This window comes from Bacillus rossius, chromosome 2, assembly GCF_032445375.1.
Source record: "Bacillus rossius redtenbacheri isolate Brsri chromosome 2, Brsri_v3, whole genome shotgun sequence".
NCBI lineage: Eukaryota > Metazoa > Arthropoda > Insecta > Phasmatodea > Bacillidae > Bacillus > Bacillus rossius.
The window spans coordinates 32,037,836-32,049,418 of record NC_086331.1 but is presented as its reverse complement, the minus strand read 5'-3'; positions in this window follow the sequence as shown (position 1 = coordinate 32,049,418).

Below are 11,583 nucleotides of genomic sequence, written 5' to 3'. Positions count from 1 at the left end.
CTTTCTCGATAGTCGTGCGGTTAAAGGCGTATGTTTTTACCTAAAGATCAGAGCGTCAATGGTTCGATTCCCAGCACTTACAATGTATTTTGCAAAAAAAAATAAAAAATTAATATGACGATAAGGACCATAATAGCTCTGGTAGGTAATGGAACATCGATCTTATGTGATTTGACAGAGTGATGCTGGCGCTCTTTAGAAACAAATAACAGTAACAAAGTCGACGATATCCAAGATGGTGTCCTCCAGCAGAACAGAAAAAAATCAATGTGGCGGCCATGACGAAAATTTCATCAATAGTGAGTGGGGCGCTCGATTTAAAGATGGTGGATCCAAGATGGCCACCAAGGTCAATGTCAAAGGTCAAGGTCATAGTAAAAGGTCAAGGTCATCCAAGAGGCCGCCGTGACCTCATAGGAGATGTAGGTTCCAAGGCAGCAGAAACCGCCACAAACCACACCCTGAACCCTGTGCCAGTATGCCCTTTCCTATACTACTATACAGGTCTGCGATGTATACATATTGGCATTAGTGGTGGTAGTCCACGCTGTCACTGGCTTTCGTGGAGGAAGGATCTGTTTTCAATTTTTTTTTTGCTCTTACCAAGTTCGTAATAAAGATTCTATGAAGTAGGTAAGTGCGTTTTTAAAATCATATAATAATTCTAAAAAAGTTTTTTATATATTTTATCCCAAATTTTTTGGATAGTTACAGATATTCAAGATGGCAGCCATGACGAAAATTGCAAAATTCTAGAGTACAAGATGTCTCCCGTAACGAAATGTGTAACGATGACGACATACGCAACCAAGATGGTGGGTGTAACTAAATGTGCAACATTTCTATACTCCAAGAAGTCGACCGTAACGATATGTTCAACGGTGTTTTTTCAAATATTTTTATTAAATAAATTCTAATTTGTTCCCGATTTTCTAGCATAAAAATTGCGGATTTTCAAGATGGTGGCAGTAACAAAAATGGCAACGGTGATGTCATAATATAAAATAGCGGAAAGCTCTAGAAAACCAAAATGCCAGATCCAAGATTGCCTCTGGGGTCAAACGCCAAGGTCAATGGTCAAGGTCATTCAAGATGGCCGCCGTGACGTCAAAGCAATCGGCATTGACCCCATCCAAATATACAGCCAGAAGCTCTTATTAACTATTTTACGCTACTAAAGATTGCGGAAACCAATAATGCGATTGAGGCCAAGGTCAAGGTCAAAATGGCGACTATAAAGAAAATTGCATTGGTGATGTCATCCAAGATGGACGCTTGACATCATCGGAGATGTAGGTTCCAAGACAGCAGACACCCCTACATCTCCACTCCGACTCCAATTTCCGGACCGGCTATTATACACTACTCCGTATGTCATAGATAGAGACCTGCAAAATTCGCGGATTCATTCGGTGATAGACTAGAATTCAAACACATATACCTCTTAGATGATTTTTCTATTGGCTTACTGTTCATCTGGACGAATCTCAACTAGTTATAAACCCTCAACCAAAGAAGGGTCGAATTACAGACAAACCAGCTGAGACGACTTACAAATCGGCAGCTAATGAACATGCGTTATTTGCTCGAGTGTACAGGGGTATGTGCAGTCTATCCTGAAGGCCATCGAAACCACGAATTTTGCAGGTCTCTAGTCATAGAGAACCTTTTAGAACGTACAAAAAAAATATACACGCTAGCACACAGGAAACAAGCCGAAATCAGCGATGTCAGAATTTAAATGCGTAGGCCGCACAGAGAATACTATGGGAAGCATAAGTCCGAAAAACATATAACGGAACGGAACAGACGAACAGTGGGCTGACAGTGACGAGAAAATTCCAAAAATAACAGAAAATAAACACAAAATCTGATCTGGGCCAACACAGAGACAAACAGACGTTGTGGTGACCAGAACATTAGTTTAGTCACATCAATGTCTTCGCTTGAGCTTCTCTGTGTGGTAGTTGTGTTGTCCAGGTTATCTGTTTAGTATCATGGTTGGGTTCATCCGTTAGTACGGTGTTGTCCAAGTTCGGTTTTTGTCTTTATTTAATGTTATTTTGTCACTATATATCGTCGTTGTCACACCACTATGTTCGTCCATTCTGAGAATTTCTTTTTACAAATTCATTCTACGGAATGGTATATGCTGTCTATGCATTCATCTTTTTTTGTCTGTTATCGAGGCTTCTGAGTGTCGTATGTCCAAAACCATATTTTAAATCTTTATTATTTGCTGCAAGAATCATGAAAGAACGTATGAATTATCATCTCGGATCGTACCCGATGTAGGTCTCAAACCCATGAACTCGTGGGCAGTAAGTCAGGCACACTGAGTCGTTGACATGCGAAGTATTTCCTGTGGTGGAAAAAAAAAAACAACTACGAGCCGTGACCTTGAAGAAGAAATGAATTAGAATTAAACGTCCCGTCAAACCTTGTGGTATGGGGTAGGGAAGTGGGGAAGGATCAGCACCAGGGAAACACGGGCAGACTGCTCCGAGCTGACGGCAACGTGTGCTGCGTTTCCCACTCGTGGAGGAATCCTGTTCGATCCCCACGGGAGTCAAGTGATCTCAGCGTCCGACCAGTGCGGGCCTAGACACAGTGTTCAAGAGATTAGGAACACTCGCGGAGGCTTGCAGTGTTCTTCCACGCTCCGCCAAAACACGTAACGCATTTGGGGATTACGAACCGACATGCGAGGCGAGTTTCGTCATGATCCGCTTTACTTGCGAGCTACGGTGCAAATCAGTAACGTCAAAGGGCCAGCAACCACTGAATAATTAACGTGAAATTTAAATTAACTATTGTGTCAGTCAAATATAAAAAAAATGTTTCACTGATAAATTATACATAAATATTTTTTTAATTTATTTTTATTTGAAGAATTTAAACTGTAAGTGATTTATTTAATATTTATTTGATTTAAAGATGGAGTTAAATAAATTTGTACCGCCAGTGTTGCAGTACCTGTATATTTCCATAGCAAACATAAATCCATAGATAAAAATACTACCGTATCAGTTCCTAACCTCAAATATAACTTAATTATGAATAGGTTTGTCTCATCAACAGTCCCAGCTTTGATAAAAAGAAAATCGTGCCCCTAAAATTTAGTACTTATTTTAGTTGAAGTACATCGTTACCTCTTATTAGTTTCACACCCGAACTGATACTCACGTGGTATACAAGGTAGGAACGGTGCGATGAATACCGTCCGAAATGTGTATTCGTACTCTAAGGTTACGGTATGTACCGTCAGAACGTCATCAGTGGACGGAGTTTAACGGTAAATGCTGTGTTCGAAGTAGCGCGGCTTCTTCCGGCGGTGTTCTCCGTGGCTCGCGTCACAGAATGTGTGTTCACGACCAGCCCGCAGGTGTAAGCATCAGAAGTTGTTTATTTATATTTCTTGTCTTTAAGGGGATGTGTCAAGTACCAGGTCATTTTTTTTTTAATTTTACACATACCATGGTTACACTTTTAGACATTTTTACTAGCCGAACTTTAACAAAAATTCAAAAAAAATACATAATGCATATTTTTTGTTTAGTTATCTGGTAGATTTGAATTTTTAACATTTTTGTGCAGTATGGATAAGGAGAAACAAATGGAATAAATAGTTGAAAAAAAAATTGGTTGAAACCCAATCCTCGAGGCTACTGAATGGTATGGTTCGAATTTCTTACAAAAAATTATTTAATTTCATTTTACCTTTTAAAATCATAAAAATGCTGAGGATGTTTAATAGATTATGAAAATGAAATAATTTTTTGAAAGAAATTAAACCATATCACATAGTAGCCAGTAATACTGACTTCAAACAAAATAAAAGTTCCAGTTGTATATTTTATTTAATTCTTCTTATCCATACTGCACAAAAACTTTAAAAACGCAAATTTTCCAGATAATTGTGCAAAACGAGTGCGATATATTTGTATATATTTTTCAATTTTTGAAAGTTCAGCCACTCAAAAAGTCAGCAAGTTTAATTGTTGAAAAGTAAATATAAAAAATGGTCTGAAACGGGACATTTTCCGGGAAATATTACCATATTTCGCTAGCATTTGATGTTGGATCCTAAATTTTCTCGCCAGATATTTACTAAACCTTCGTGCTGTGAAAGACGTGACATTTTAACACTATTTTTTTTTTGTAAAATTTAGGGTTAAACATAAATTGCAAAAGAGGAATAGAAATAAAATAATACTAAACGTCATAAAATATTAGTAATGAGAAGAAAATAAAATTACTAATTTGGCGAATCAAAATGAACCTTAAAGGGGAAAGATGGGACCCGAATGAAATTACATGGATTTAAACCGATTTTAAAGCCGTTACACACACACACACACACACACATATATATATAAATATATATAGTTTGGCTATTTTAATTTGGCTCATTAAAGCATAAATTTATAATTTAATGGATTGCCTAAAAAATAGATTTTGGCTGTTACCCTGTGAAGTAGTTAGTGTTAAGTAACGAATTCATTTCTGGTAACGACTACAACTGTAGTAATACTGTCAATAGACACAATGTTATGTTTTTTCGTAATTCTCTTAATGTGTAATATCATGTGTGCTTAAACGAAAGCGAATTATTAATACTAAACAACAAAAAATTGTTTTAACATAAAAACGGTTGCGACCAGTATGGCGTTATTATATGCCCATTACCCCCCCCCCCCCTCTTTTTTCCTTTTTTCTAAACAAGAGATTCGCTTCGCAAAGGAAAGCATAGGACGTGTTTGCAGAGTTGAAGACAAATATAAGTTTGAACTACACGCTTTCATATAGCATATCTTCACCTTTATGCCAAGCGCGCAGACGTATCATCCTTAAAGGTTCACTTTTTAAATCGTGTTTTTATAATGACTTAATGAGGGTTTTAAGAACGCGATTTTATTATAATATGTTGAACAAATGTTCTGTTTTTCTTATTCCTAGCTTTTCAAATATAACCTTTGTATAGTCATTTTGCTCTTCTCGTGAAGAAACCAGCTAAGCTCAGCTCTAAAAACATTGTGTTAGTTTGAAAAAATTCAGAAAGCAGCGGGGAAATTTTCGGGCTCAAATATTCTAACTGCATTTTAAAATGCATGTCAAAATTATTGCACTCTGAAGTAACATCAATAACAAAAAGCAATAAGAAATTAGCTAACCTCAATTTACAAATAAGTATTTTTCACAATTCACGTAAATATTTATGCGCTGAATATATTTATTTCGGTAAACTTTCTCTTAAGAATCTGAGGTTATAGCATTGAAGAAAACGAGATACCGTTTCTGGCAGATGATGAAAATGTTTCGGCTCTCCAATTTGACAAAATACGTTATCAAATTGAAACCTACACTTATATTGAATTTGGAGCACGGGTTCAAATATCAATTGTGTTTTTGCACATCACTTAAAGCTTGTAGACTCCGCCGTGTTATGGATTTTCTGGTCGAAAGATAAAAATTAACCCTATCAGTAGGGGCAGGCATTTTTCACGAAAAGATCTGAACACTTATTAGACTGCAACAAGGTATACCCGCACCTGTGGTTTCTTCCTTGTGATTGGTGGCCGTCTGCGAGATAAGTCGTTGCCTTATTTGACCGAGCCACTCAGGACGCGTTTACTTCCGCACTGAATCACTGTGGTTGGTGTTGTTACAATCGATATGTACCTGAGAGAAACTCACCCAATCACGAAACACAGACGGTGCTACAGTAATTTAACTTTTACCTAGTTTTGAAATCTTTTCGCGAAATCTGCATGCCCCTACCTATCAGTTGTATTTTAATAAGTGTTTTTTATATAAAATGGCACAAGTTATTTCAGATGTTGGACGCTTGCCAAAACTGATTTCCTGTAGTCTCCATGGGCGAGTGAAAAACGTTACGTTCAATTGAAAATTTGAGAAAAAAGGATAAAATTCCTTACTTTTTAAAACGTATGTATGTATTGTTTTTAGGAGAAAGATTATATTTGAGCTTTTTAAGTAATATGTAACTGTAACCAATTTTCACTATAATTAGTGTTTATTTAGAACCTATATATTTGAGAATAGTTAATACCATGTTAAACTTAAATCATTTAAAAATAGTAATAAATGCAATACGGGACATTTTTTTATTTGCTACGGAAAGCCATAAATCAATAATAATTTTCTTTTTAATTTCTTTAATACAATAAATACATTCTGAGATATTGAAGTTTATGCTACATAGGTAGAGACCTGCAAAATTCGCGGTTTCGATGGCCTTCAGGATAGACTGCACATACCCCTGTGCACTCGGGCAAATAAAGCAAGTTCATTGGCTGCCGACTTGTAAGTCGTCTCAGCTGGTTTGTCTGTGATTCGATCCTTCTTTGGTTGAGGGTTTATAACTGGTTGAGATTCGTCCAGATGAACAGTAAGCCAATAGCAAAATTATCTAAGAGGTATATGTGTTTGAATTCTAGCCTATCACCGAATGAATCCGCGAATTTTGCAGGTCTCTATACATAGGATCTAAGTAAATTGCTACTGTTTGTCAACCATTGTGTACCGACATAGTTTATTTAAACAAAGAAATGAAAAAAAATCAAACAATTAAATTCATTAAACAAGATTAACAGGATGGATTCGAATTATATATGATTAGAATAGGCTAATAGTTCCAATCGTGGGCATTTTATGAAAAGAGTATCAAAATAAGAGCTTTTTTTTGTTGTATATTTTTTTATGGTTTCGTGAAGTTAGATAGTTGAAGCAGAATTTACAATTAAGAGCCGCATTGAATTGTTAGTGTTTTTAAACCAATCATGGCAAAATAAAGAAAAATTAAATTTACAAGCTGAGAAATGTTAAGAATGAGATTTAGTGACCATATTTTAGTGGGGGCAAACTTATTACGGACTTACACACACACACATATGTACGTAAATACATGTACACATACACACATACATACTTACGTACATACATAAACACATAAGAACATACTGTACCACATATTCATACGTACAGTCATTCACGCACACTTAGAAATGATGTTGGTATCATGAACAAATATTTCTTCAGAGCAAATCCCTAAAACAAATGAATAGGTATTGAGGTGAAGTAAACAATATTTTATATTTTGTAGGAAAATTTGTTCTCATTATGAAACAGTCACAACTTGTACGTAGGTCATCCACCAATCTGAAGCGAGCCCCTTATGGCAACTTAAATTTTAACTCATAGTGTCTTCCAGTGGGGCGAAATAAATGGCGGCTGTCACACCTCAAGCTGGACAAATGTACAGTCACTATCGGGAGACTACAAGAGGCGTCCAATAAATTTACAGCCACTTATGTTATTTCCTAAATACTCCTCAGTTTGGGCATACACGTCTTGAATTGTGAAAAATAAACTGAAAGCCAGTACGTTCTCAAATTGAATAGGCTACGTAACAATAAGAAAATCTGGGAAAATATTACATCACTGCAGAGAATATCTGGAAAATTCACGGATTCATTTGGTGTCAGGCTAAGATTCATAGCACTATGTATGCTCTGCTTACATAAGTTTTCCTATCTTCTGGCGTGGTTTTGTGTGATTCAGCCACTCAAATGCTAGATGGTTGTTGACTGGCCCACAGTCGTATATGGAAGTGTTACAAATGTCATTCAATTATCACTGGAATGTTAAGGTATACATATTTGCATTTTCTCTTGTACCAAAGGAATCGGTGAAATTTTTGGTTATTTTCTCGTAACACAAAAATTCCCCACATTAAATTATATAAGTTTATTTTAATCAGCCTGCATATTCCCCAGACCTGTAGTTAATAACTACAAAAATATCCTAACAAGAGCAAGAAAGAAAATAATACATCCATACTAATAATAAAACGGTTCTGAGGCAAAAATACTGTACATTTGATGAAATAACTATTGGTGATGGCATTTTACATTTTTACCTGTTTGTTTGTTCAAGAATCAATCGAAAACTACTTGACGAATTTTGATGAACTCTTTTTTTATTAGAAGATCTTTGGCTAACTTAAAAAAGGGGGTATTAATAATTTCAGAATTCACCCCTAAGTGGGTGAGAATGGGGTAAATATGGTTTTTAGATTATTAACAAAGCTAACTAAGCATAACAAATTATACTAGAAACCAAAAATAAACACACAACAATTTATCAACCACAATTTTTCCATGTGTGAAATTCCAGCCCTAAGGGGTGAAAAAGGGGTGAGTATAGGTTTAAGATAAATCAATTTAACGTCGATATTTTATCATGCATAATAAATTATATTGGTTACCAGTGATACATATACGAAAATTACAAATAATATTTTTTTTCATTTTGCAAAATAAGTTATTTTGGCTACCAATAATAAGCACACGAAAATTACCAACCAAAATTTTTACAGTTTGGTAAATTTAAACCCGAAGTATAGTAAAAAATGTTTGTGTTTTTTTTAAATTCATAAAACCACTTCAAATTCAATCAGAATAAGTTAGAATTAAAAAATAACTTGCATTTAGAGTTACGTATTACTTATTTTATGCGTTTATTAAAAAAAATTAATTGATTTGAAAACGGGGGTTGTCTTCATTTTTTTAAAATCGTATCTCCTAAACCAATTATATAAGATGTAAATTAATGGTAAAAGTAATAAACCATGGTATTATTTTTTTAAATTATTTGCAAGACTCCACCCCTATCAGCAGTAAAGACAGGAGTTAAGTTTGTTTTAAAGAAAAAAATCCATATTTCCGAATTTTCTAGATCTAACTGTTAGAAATTAAGAATAAACATTAAGCATATAAAGTTACAAATTTTTTTTTTTTTTTAAGTTTTCCATATTTCGTCTTTTAAGGGTGTGAAAAGATAGTAATTTTTGTTTTAATAAAAAAAAACGTGTACTCTAATAGATAAAATGTGTTTAAGAAACTGAGCACAAATATTCAAACAATTAATTACGCAAGGTGTTTTTACCAATTTTTGATATTCGGCCCAAAAGGCAGTAAAACGGAGGAGCATTATTTTTATGGGAAAAAAATCATGTATCAAAAAAATTAGGTTCAAGGTAAGAAAAGAAGATGTTCAAGAATAACGTACAAAATTATGATTTAATATAATGTTTTAACCTTTACTATTTGTCTATATTCTACTGCAAAAGGGGTGATAAGGCAGTCAATTTTTTTATTATAAAAGGCGTATCTCTGAAGCTAATTGAGCAAGGTGTAACTTATGCCGTATTATTTATAAACATGCAATATTTACCAACGCTTTAAAAGAATTTGCTGAACTTCATACTTTTTAAATGGTGAAATAATGTAACTATTGTATTAACGTTAAAACAAATCTTGTGATCAATTCAAACTTAAGATATTGTAAATTATAAATAAACATACCGTCAAATTCCTTCTATTATTCAACGTTCTTCCAAATATCACTTCTTAAATTGTAACAGGGGAAAACATTATTTTAAAAAAATGTATAAAATCCATTAAATGAGTATTGGCAAGATAAATTATTATGTTGTTTTGTGATATGGAGAGTATAAACGCACCAAACACATTAAACGTTACGCATTAAGTGGAAATATTTTTTGTAAATTTAAAAATTGTTGGGAGTAAACTGATTTAAAATCAGCATGTTTTGTGTTGTGTACGCAAAACTATAAAAAAACTATTGATGTATCCTAATTTACATCCTTCAAAAATTCAGTTCAGATTCAAATGGGGAAAATGGTTATTTGAATTGTAACTTATATTTTTGTTGATCAATGATAATTAATTTTTTAAAAACATTTTTTTAAATTTAAAAAACTAAATTAACGAAGGAAATATATTTAACAATTTATATATCTAATCATACGTTTGTTGTGCTCTCGGTAGTGGTATAAGTAATGTCAGTTATTTATCAAATGTAATAAATCTATACTAATATTATAAAGCCGAAGAGTTGGTTTGTTTGTTTGAACGCGCTAATCTCAGGAACCACTGGTCCGATTTGAAAAAACAACTTTCAGTGTTGGATAGTACATTTATCGAGGAAGGCTATAGGCTATATTATATTATCAATAACATTAGGGATCCTTACTAAAAGTCCAATAAGGTAACCCAAAGTGTAAAAACTGCGAAACCTATTGATTATAGAACAAAACAATGTACTACCACTTTGCAGAACATATAATTGTCTTCAAAATATATCGCGTAACCATATATCTAACTATTGTAGTTATCTCACAATTAGTGTTTTCTTTTATTTTTTAAATAATTAAAATGCCGTCGCTTCAAAAACTCTTTATTGTGTACCTTGGTATTAATCCTTATCAAAATAAATTACTGCATATTCAAGACGAATTCAATACCTTTCTAGAACTTCTTGAATTATTCAATTCAGACGTTTCATTCAAAATATATTGCGATATTTAAAATGTAAGTATTAGTATTGTAGCCAAATAAGTATTAAGTATTGCACGCACATGTATGACTAGCATTGAAGACCTAATCTCTAAAGTGTACACAGATGTAGTCCATATAGAAAACAAAGACTACCAGTGGATGTGTCAAAGGGCAATATTGGCAGCTAGAAACAGTAGCGTGGACGACATCAATAACATGATACTGGGTAAACTTCCAGGAGATAGAGTGAACTACAGGTCCATTGATAAAGTAATGGATCAAGAAGATGCGGTACATTATCCACAAGAATTTTTAAATTCTTTAAATCCGAGTTGCCTTCCCTCACATTCACTCAAATTAAAAACTGGCTGTCCAATTGTGCTGCTAAGGAATCTTAAACCACCAAATTTATGCAACGGAACCAGACTCCAAGTAAAATTCCTACGCGATAACGTGATTGGTGCTAAAGTATTGACTGGTCCAGCAGTAGGGCAAACAGTGCTGATACCTCGCATACCTATGATACCAACGGATTTGCCTTTTCACTTTAAGCGAATTCAATTTCCGGTGAAGGTATCGTTTGCGGTAACAATTAATAAGTCCCAGGGACAAACATTTAAGTACGTAGGAATCGATTTACGCCAGGAGTGTTTTTCGCACGGGCAACTATATGTTGCTCTGTCGAGATCTGGTTCGGGAGAAAATCAATTTCTACTTCTGCCGGAAGACAAAACTAAAAATATAGTTTACGCAGAAGTACTTTAATATACCATTGGTTATGAGAGTTTTGAGAATAACCTAAAACTGTGCATCTACCATATTATATCAGAAAGTCGCAATACCCCCAAACAAAGTCCACGCGGACAAAGTCGCGGGCACTGCTAGTATTATTATAATTTAAAAAGTAAATTAGGCACCTAGTGTCAAAAAAATGTGAACTTATAACTTAAATATTAACTGAACAAACTGTGATGTACATTAGGACTTATTTTGGTCTCAGAGCAATAAAATGCCGCTTGAACAAAATTTTTTGTCGATGTTACAATATTAGCGTACACACAGGATATTATGTTAAATAATTGTTTGTAAATTTCTTTATAGTTTTCAAACTGTTAGCGTTAAAACTTACAGTGAAAAATTATTTTCGTATTGTGAAAAGTTTTTTTGTCAAACCAATTGCCAATTTGGTGTAAATGTT